The 7,610-nt window shown below is 50.0% G+C and overlaps 2 protein-coding genes across 4 annotated transcripts in view; both read left to right on the top strand.

Moving 5' to 3' along the window:
• RIMS4 (regulating synaptic membrane exocytosis 4) overlaps positions 1 to 7,610 on the top strand; it is a 143,695-nt gene that overhangs the window by 73,408 nt on the left and 62,677 nt on the right. The window lies entirely within an intron of this gene.
• The window catches only part of ADA (adenosine deaminase), a 113,538-nt gene continuing 108,737 nt past the window's right edge, over positions 2,810 to 7,610 (top strand). For both annotated transcript variants that reach the window (XM_082361772.1, XM_082361774.1), the window contains exon 1: positions 2,810 to 6,606. The gene's annotated coding sequence lies outside the window, so the exon portion shown is untranslated. The remainder of the gene's footprint in view (positions 6,607 to 7,610) is intronic.

The following is a 7,610-nucleotide window of genomic DNA, read 5'->3' on the forward strand; positions in this document are numbered from 1 at the left end:
TGGGGTGCAATGACACATTGCAAAGGGTCTCCCAAAGGAACACCTAATTTGAACTTCTGTGGCATTAAGCCCCTGACGTCTGGGGTCCATCTGTTACCACAGCTAGCGTTACCCAGATGCGCACAGCAACAGGACTTGCTGAGGGGGTTGGGTGTGGAGGGCGAAGGGGAGGACGACTCAAGGATGATCCCGGGGTCCTTGGCCTGAACAGCTGGACGCTTGGGGCACCTTCCATTGACCTCACTCCCTGAGGAATCTACCCCTGCCCCCCCAGCACCAAGGCGACACTCATTTCGGAGTCCTGGGTGAGCCTTCATGGGGAGTCTGGGCAGAGCACAGGCAGCCTCTCCTGCAGCTCTCTGGGGCACCCACCTTCCCAGGTCTCTGCTGCAGCCTTGACATGCATCACTTGTCCCCCTGTGACCATTCCAGCCCCTCTTCCTGCAGCCCCTTTGCATTTTTTTGCTCCAGCTCCATTAAACTTTCAGCTCCTTGGGCAAACTCTTGCTTTGCTTGGAACAGTCCTCTCCCCAGCCCATTCAACAGCCAACATTTATTGAATGCCTGCTAGGGGCTAGGCATTGGTTGAAGCACTTTACATGTATTCATGCATTTAATCCTCACAACCTCCTTATGTGATAGGGGCTGCTGGCTAACGCCCTATTCATCCTTCACCTCTCCCTTAGTTGGACACCTTTCCTGACTCCTAAGGTGTCCCTCCTCTGTGCTCCTTGAAGACTTCCCGTGCTCCTGCCATCTCTCATTCCTCCCACTGCATTGTAATTCTCGCGTTCCATATATGTGTCCCCGTGAGGACAGGGATCCCATCTTGGTCCCCAGCCTGTCCCCAGCAACCGGATCTGGCACAGAGCACACATCCAGGGATTGTTTGTGGATGAACAAGCGGCAGCAGCAGCACGTAGAGCACGGACTCTGCACCCCGACTGCCTGGGATCGTATCCTTCTTTCACTTACCAGTCGTGTGAACTTGGGATGCCTCAGTTTCCCCAGTTTAAAATGGGGTTAGGAAAGTTCTTATCTCATAAGGTGCTGTGGTCAGCAGAATAATGGCCTCCCTGAAGATGCCCACGTCCTATCCCTGAGACCTATGAATATGTTAGGTTATGTGGCAAAGGGGAATTAAGGTTGCAGATGGAATTAAGGTTGCTAATCAAGTGACCTTGAGATGGAAGATTACCTTGATGATCTGGGTGGGCCCAATGTGATCCCAAGCTTTCTTATAATTGGAAGAGGGAAGCGGAAGAGGGGGAACCAGAGAGATGCAAGGTGAGAAGGACTTGGCCTGACGTTGCTGGCTTTGAAGATGGAGAAAGGGAGCCACACGCCAAGGACCACAGGTGACTTCTAGAATCTGGAAAAGGCAAGGAAACAAATTCCTCCCTAGAGCCTCCAGAAAGGAATGCAGTTCTCCCAATGCCTTGATTTTAGCCCAGCGTGACCCGTGTAGACCTCCATCCCACAGACCTGGAAGGTAATACGTTTGTGTTGTTCAAGCCGCTAGGTTTGTGATAATTTGTTTTAGCAACAACAGGGCACTACTACAGTGGTTGTGAGGATGGTGAGAATTAAATAAGCTGGTAGATGTGCAGCCCTGAGAGCATCGTCTGGCCCTGACGACTCATCTAGAAGTGTTAGCCAGTGTTGCAACTATCACAACAGAACAAAGGCCCAGGACCACAGGGATGTTAGACTCAGTTCCTGCCCTGACTCAGTTCTTGGGCAGAATTGGGGCCCAGTGCCTGGTAGAGGGGGCCTTGGACCCCTTCTTCCCCTGAGAAGCTAGAGGGGGGCAGCTCAGCAGCTCAGAAGCAAGGGTGCTGGTGCTACTGCCTCAGCTTTATTTTTAGCGACGGTGTCAGCAAGTTTGATTTTCTGATTCCTGCTCAGACTTCAGAGGAACAGAAACCTGGGCTACAGTCTCCGAGTGGGCCCAGGTGGGGCACCAAGGACCTATAGCCCAAGAAGTGCCTGAGAAGAGCTTATGGGGCCAGTAGGGGTGGAGGTAGCTTGCTCTTAGGGGAAGGGCTGGGTCCACCCTGGGGACAGTTAATGAGTCCTGGTCCTGAACACAGCTAGGTCAATGAGGCCTGGGTTTAAATTCTAGCTCATCCACTTTCTACCTGGGTATCTGTGGATAGAAGCCTTCCGCTTCTCTGCACCTTAGTTTTCCCATGTGAGAAATGGGGGTGATGGGCATGCCCGCCTCCAGCATTATAAAAGACACCGTATGTCACTTTCCAGGTGCCCAGGAGCCACTTTTCCTCCCTTTTTACAACTGACTGCCTGCTGATGTCAGGAATTCTTTTTCCAGAAACAGGGGCAAGACTAAGACTGTGGAGCGCTGTCCGCACTAGGAACATTCACAGACAGTACTAAGGGAGCCCTCACTCCCCAGTGCAGGAAGCCGGGGTGCAGAGGAGAAGAGACCCCGCTTGCCAAGTCCTCGCAGCCAGGCAGCAGCTGAGCCAGAACTTGAACTCAGGGCTGTCTGGCCCCCCAGGGTCACGATCCTTCGGATGCACGGTGCCTCCTCATCAGGCAAGATGCTGGGGGCTTTATCACCCTCCAGTGGCCTCTGGGATCTCACTCTCCTAATCTCTAAGGTGGGTTTGAGGAGCGCTGGCTTCCCGCCCCCACTGTTGTGAGCGTCTCATGAGACGAAGCTGAGAGGTGCTTTGTCAAATGGGTCCGCTGGCGGGGGAGGCATTACTGGGGCCACGAGGAGCTGTCTGGCCCTGCCAGGCAGGTGACTCTGCCCTGTGCTTGGCATTTTCGGTTCCGCGGCTCTATTTTAAGCCAGAGGAGGTTAGAGTTTGTTATGTGTGTTTCTCAGCTTGGAGAACTGTCAGCTGAGCAGTCACCAAAAGCAGCAACACCCCAAGGGGCTCCCTGAAGCTCCCCCTCCCTCCACCTCCCCCTCCCTTCTTTTTTCCTTTGGGAATCTGAGGGGACCTAGTGATTTTCCTCTGTCCCTTCATGCCAGAGTCGCACCCGGGACCCATCAATGAGGCTTGGATCTTCTTCTTCCAGAGCTGCAAGGTTGCCAGCCTTGAGGACAACAAGATAGGTGATTCCAGGCCCTAACTGGGTCCTCTACACCTTTCAAAGCACTTCACGTCCCTGAGAAGTCAAGATCCTTCTGAAAGCTGTAGGAGCCAGGCAGGTCTTGTCATTCCCACATCAGGGAGAGAAGCAGACTCAGAGAATAAAGGCTGCCGTCTAAGGTGCCACATGGTAGGTAGGACAGTGGTTAGGAAAGAACGTGAGTTTCTGAGTGAGCCAGACCTCAGTTCTACCTTGGGCAAGTGGCTTCACCTTTCTGAGCCTCAGTTTCCTCATCTGTGACATGGGGGTAAAAGTATCTGCCTACCAGTGTTCCTGTGAGGATTAAATGAAAGGTCACTCAGCACAGATTAGGTGCCTAGCAAATGTTAGTGGCCCCTCCACCCAATTAAGTTCTTCTTTTCCTTTTCTACACAGCTTATTCCCCAGACCTACTGAGATCTTAAGGGATTGATTTTTATAGTTAGAATATAGTTCAGTAATTTTCCAAAAGGTCAGAAGCCCTGGGCATTTTCCCTGATAAGATCTCTCATCTGTCTCCTAAAAGAATGGATTATTTTGACCTCAGGGGATGATAGGTACCAGCTCCTTCGAGATGGCAGCCGTGGCCTTTCTGTAGCTTGGGCATCATTTAGGGATCTGGGTTGCAAGAAATTAAAAGCTGCCTCTTGCTAATTTAAAGAACATTATAGGTAGGATTTGGCGGGGGGGGGGGGTGCTTCTTCCAGAATCTTCCAGGCACTGGAAGACAAGCTACATGGCTTGGGGGACCCAGAGAGATGGAACCTATTGCCCGGGAAACACCATAGCCACACCCACGTGTGGGCACCATGGTTCCCAGGCTGGTGAATATATTAGTTGGGGGGTAGGGGGGGGCGACAAATGACAGCTGTCTGAGCATGACCCTGTCTCTGGCTGTTGGGACCCTCCAGGGCTGCTCAGAGGATTCCTAACACGTGTTTGTGGCCATTTGGTTGGAGCCATTGGGAGTTTGTTCTTCTCCTTCCTAAGGATGGATATCTTTAAGTTATTGAAGATACTAAAACCTTTATTCTGGTTAATAATTTTAAAAACTGACAGAAGTATGGGGGGGTTATTAAACCATTCTCTCTACTTTCAAGTACAATTGAGAATTTCCTCACTAAAACGTTTTTCTGAAAGAGCCTTTTCTCTCTCTCCATCCCCACCCCCATTTTTCCCCTGCTGTTCCTTTGGTCTGAGGATTGGACTGGATTAGAAGGACATTTACTGAGCAGTTACTAGATCCAAGCAGGGAGCTAGGCACTTAGCAGGCATCACCTCATGCACTCCCCACAACAGCAAATACTTTTTTTTGGCTGCGCCTTGCAGCATGCGGGATCTTAGTTACCGGACCAGGGATCGAACCCATGCCCCCTGCAGTGGAAGCTCAGGGTCCTAACCACTGGACCGCCAGGGAATTCCCAACACCAGGCACTTTTAATCCCACCTTCCAGAGGACGAAGCCAAGGTGCAAAGGGGTGCGGTGTTTTGCCTCAAGTCACGCTGTTAAGTAGGGAGGGGAGCCGTCCCATCCTGCTGTCAAGCTCTTGCACCTAAAGGCGATGCTTCCCCCACCCTGAGGACCTGCAAGGGGTTCGGGCACAAGACAGCAGCTGCTGCCACGTGGCCATTCCAGCTCAGCCGTTGCCCCTTCTCCTCCTGCCAATGCCCATCCCTCTCATTCTCCAGTCAACATAAAGAATTGGAATCAAGAGACATCTGAATCACAGGGGGCAGTGCTTGCATTTCAGAAGACATCATTGGCTGGAAAAAGTCAAGGCACTGACATTAAAGAGCCTGAGACGCTAAGAAAGGTACATGTTAAAGTAAGGACAGCACAGAACTGTGCTGTCGCATAGGGTGGCCACTGGCCATAGGTGGCCATTTATACTTAAGATTTAATTTAATTAAAAATTCAGTTCTTCAGTTGCAATAGACACATTTCAAGTGTCCATTAAACACATGCTACATTGGACAGAGCAGATACAGAACATCTCCATCACCACAGAAAGTTCCATTGGACGTTGCTGGTACAGAGAATGAGACTGTAGACTTTCAACCGGACTGGCTGGTTTTGAATCCTGCCTTCACCACTTACCTGCTGGTATCCTGGACCTCAGTTTCATCACCTGTAAAATGGGGTCAATAATCCCGTAGAATTATTATTACATATCCAGCTCACTTGGGACCAGTGGTTAGTCAACTAATCAAAGAAGCAGGGAATTATTTTAAATGATACACACCTTGAACATCTGCCACTCTGTTCTTTGAACGTGGGGCTGTTCATTGGCTTTTTGTGCTGTCCTCCTTACATGAAATACACCAGAATCTATCTTCTGCTTTCTAGTTTTGGTTTATTTCAAGTGAGGCAAGGATCTGAAGACACTTGTGTAGCAACTTGAGTGCAGAATCCCTCTAGATTCTCATGGTAATTTTTTCCAGATCTTTTGTAGTTGTTTCTTCCACACCTAATTTGGCAGCCTGTTTTAGCAACTCATTCTTATTGTTTTCATAAAAACAAATCTCTTCCTTTTTGCACTCATATTTCATCAGCTTATGGAATATCTAATTAAATTACACCATGACAATAACAAATGTGCTGGCGCAAACTGGCTTGAGAACAAACCCAACAGATTTTTGGCAAAGACATCATTTGTCTTAGCTTGGGCTTCTCTAACAGAAGACTGTGGACTGGGGGTCTTAAACAGCAAACATTTATTTCTCACAGTTCTGGAGGCTGGAAGCCTGAGATCAGGGTGCCAGTATGGTTAGATTCTTGGCGAAAGCCTTTTTCCTGGTTTACAGACTGCCATCTTCTCACTGTATTCTCACATGGTAGAGAGAAGAAGCAAGCTCTCTCATACCTCTTCCTGTGAGGGCACTATCCCATCCATAAGGACTCCACCCTCATGACCTAATTACCTCCCCAAAGCTCCACCTCCTAACACCATCACATTGGGGGTTAGGATTTCAACGTATAAATTTTGGGGGGGACACAAACTTTCAGCCCATAACAACGTTCTATTGGAGAGAGCAGAAAGGAACAAGGGCGCCAGAGAGTGACCTCCTAACTGTGAGCATTCCTTATGCCTGCGGCAGGAGGGTTGTACTCAGGTGGAATGGAGAGCACTGGTTAGCCTGGTGAACTGATTAAACAGACATGATTAAAGAGAGCTTCTTTGCCTCACTAACTCTGTCAGACTATAGGGTGGAGTTGGCTCTGGAAGACACCTGCCCAGCCAGAGACTACATTTCCCAGCCTCCTTTGCTTCCAACTATGACCATGGGACTAGACCCCACCAATGGAGTGTGAGTGGGGGTGATGTCACTTCCAGGTGGGCGTCTTTAGGAAGCAGGCGAGCTTCTCCATTCCTGCCTGCAATTTAGATGTAGAAGGCGTGGAGGCCCAGGAGCTGGTGGAGCTGTAACATGTAAGTCACCTGGCTCATCACGTGAAGGAAAGCTGCCCTCCAACGAGGAACACCTGCCTTGGAATATTATGTGAGTAAGAAATAAACCTCTATTGTGTTAAGCCACTGAATTTTGGGGTTCGCTTGTTATAGCAGCTACAAGTTAACCCTGATTAATAAACTTACCTTATAGGGCAGTTGTGAAAATTAAATTAGATGATATGCATGTAACAGACTTTTTTTTTTTTTAATTTTTTTTATTATTTATTTATTGGTTGAGTTGGGTCTCTGTTGCTGCGTGTGAGCTTTCTCTAGTTGCGGCGAGCGGGGTTTACTCTTCGTTGTGGTGCACGGGCTTCTCATTGCAGTGGCTTCTCTTGCCGTGGAGCATGGGCTCTAGGTGCGCGGGCTTCAGTAGTTGTGGCACGTGGGCTTCAGTAGTTGTGGCTCGCGGGCTTTAGAGCGCAGGCTCAGTAGTTGTGGCGCACGGGCTTAGTTGCTTCGCGGCATGTGGGATCTTCCCGGACCAGGGCTCGAACCCTTGTCCCCTGCATTGGCAGGAGGATTCTTAACTACTGCGCCACCAGGAAAGCCCGTAACAGACTCTTAAATGGGACTTTCCTATTGTATTTCCAGTTAAAGCCTCAACACAGGGATGCAAGGTGCTGAATACCCCCATATTTCAGAAAGCCATGAGACCCACACCAGCAGGACTGTTTTAGGGTTGTCATACCGGCTTTTCTCCCACTCCATCCCCACCCCCTCAGCCTCCGCGAGCAGAAGACTAGAATTTGAGAATAATTTTCTAGAATAGGGAGAAATGATATACCTTTTCTGCTCTCCTGGGAGAAGAAAGGGTCCCACCCCCACCCCCGTCCTGAGATGTCCCACTTGTAGAGATTTTGGGTTCCTGCCAGAAGTGGTGAGTGGCAGCTGATTCTCCGACCGCTCGTGAGGCAGGCTTGCAGATCCGCCCTCAGTGTGTGTTTGAGCAGAAAGTGATTAGAGAGATGGCAGGACGGGGGCATCCTGTACGCCCTTCACTTGGCCGAGCAAGAATGGGTGAGCTTCCCATGAGCTGAGTGGGTGCCGGGC

The sequence above is a fragment of the Balaenoptera borealis genome (genome assembly GCF_965194805.1).
Source record: "Balaenoptera borealis genome assembly, chromosome: 16".
Lineage (NCBI taxonomy): Eukaryota > Metazoa > Chordata > Mammalia > Artiodactyla > Balaenopteridae > Balaenoptera > Balaenoptera borealis.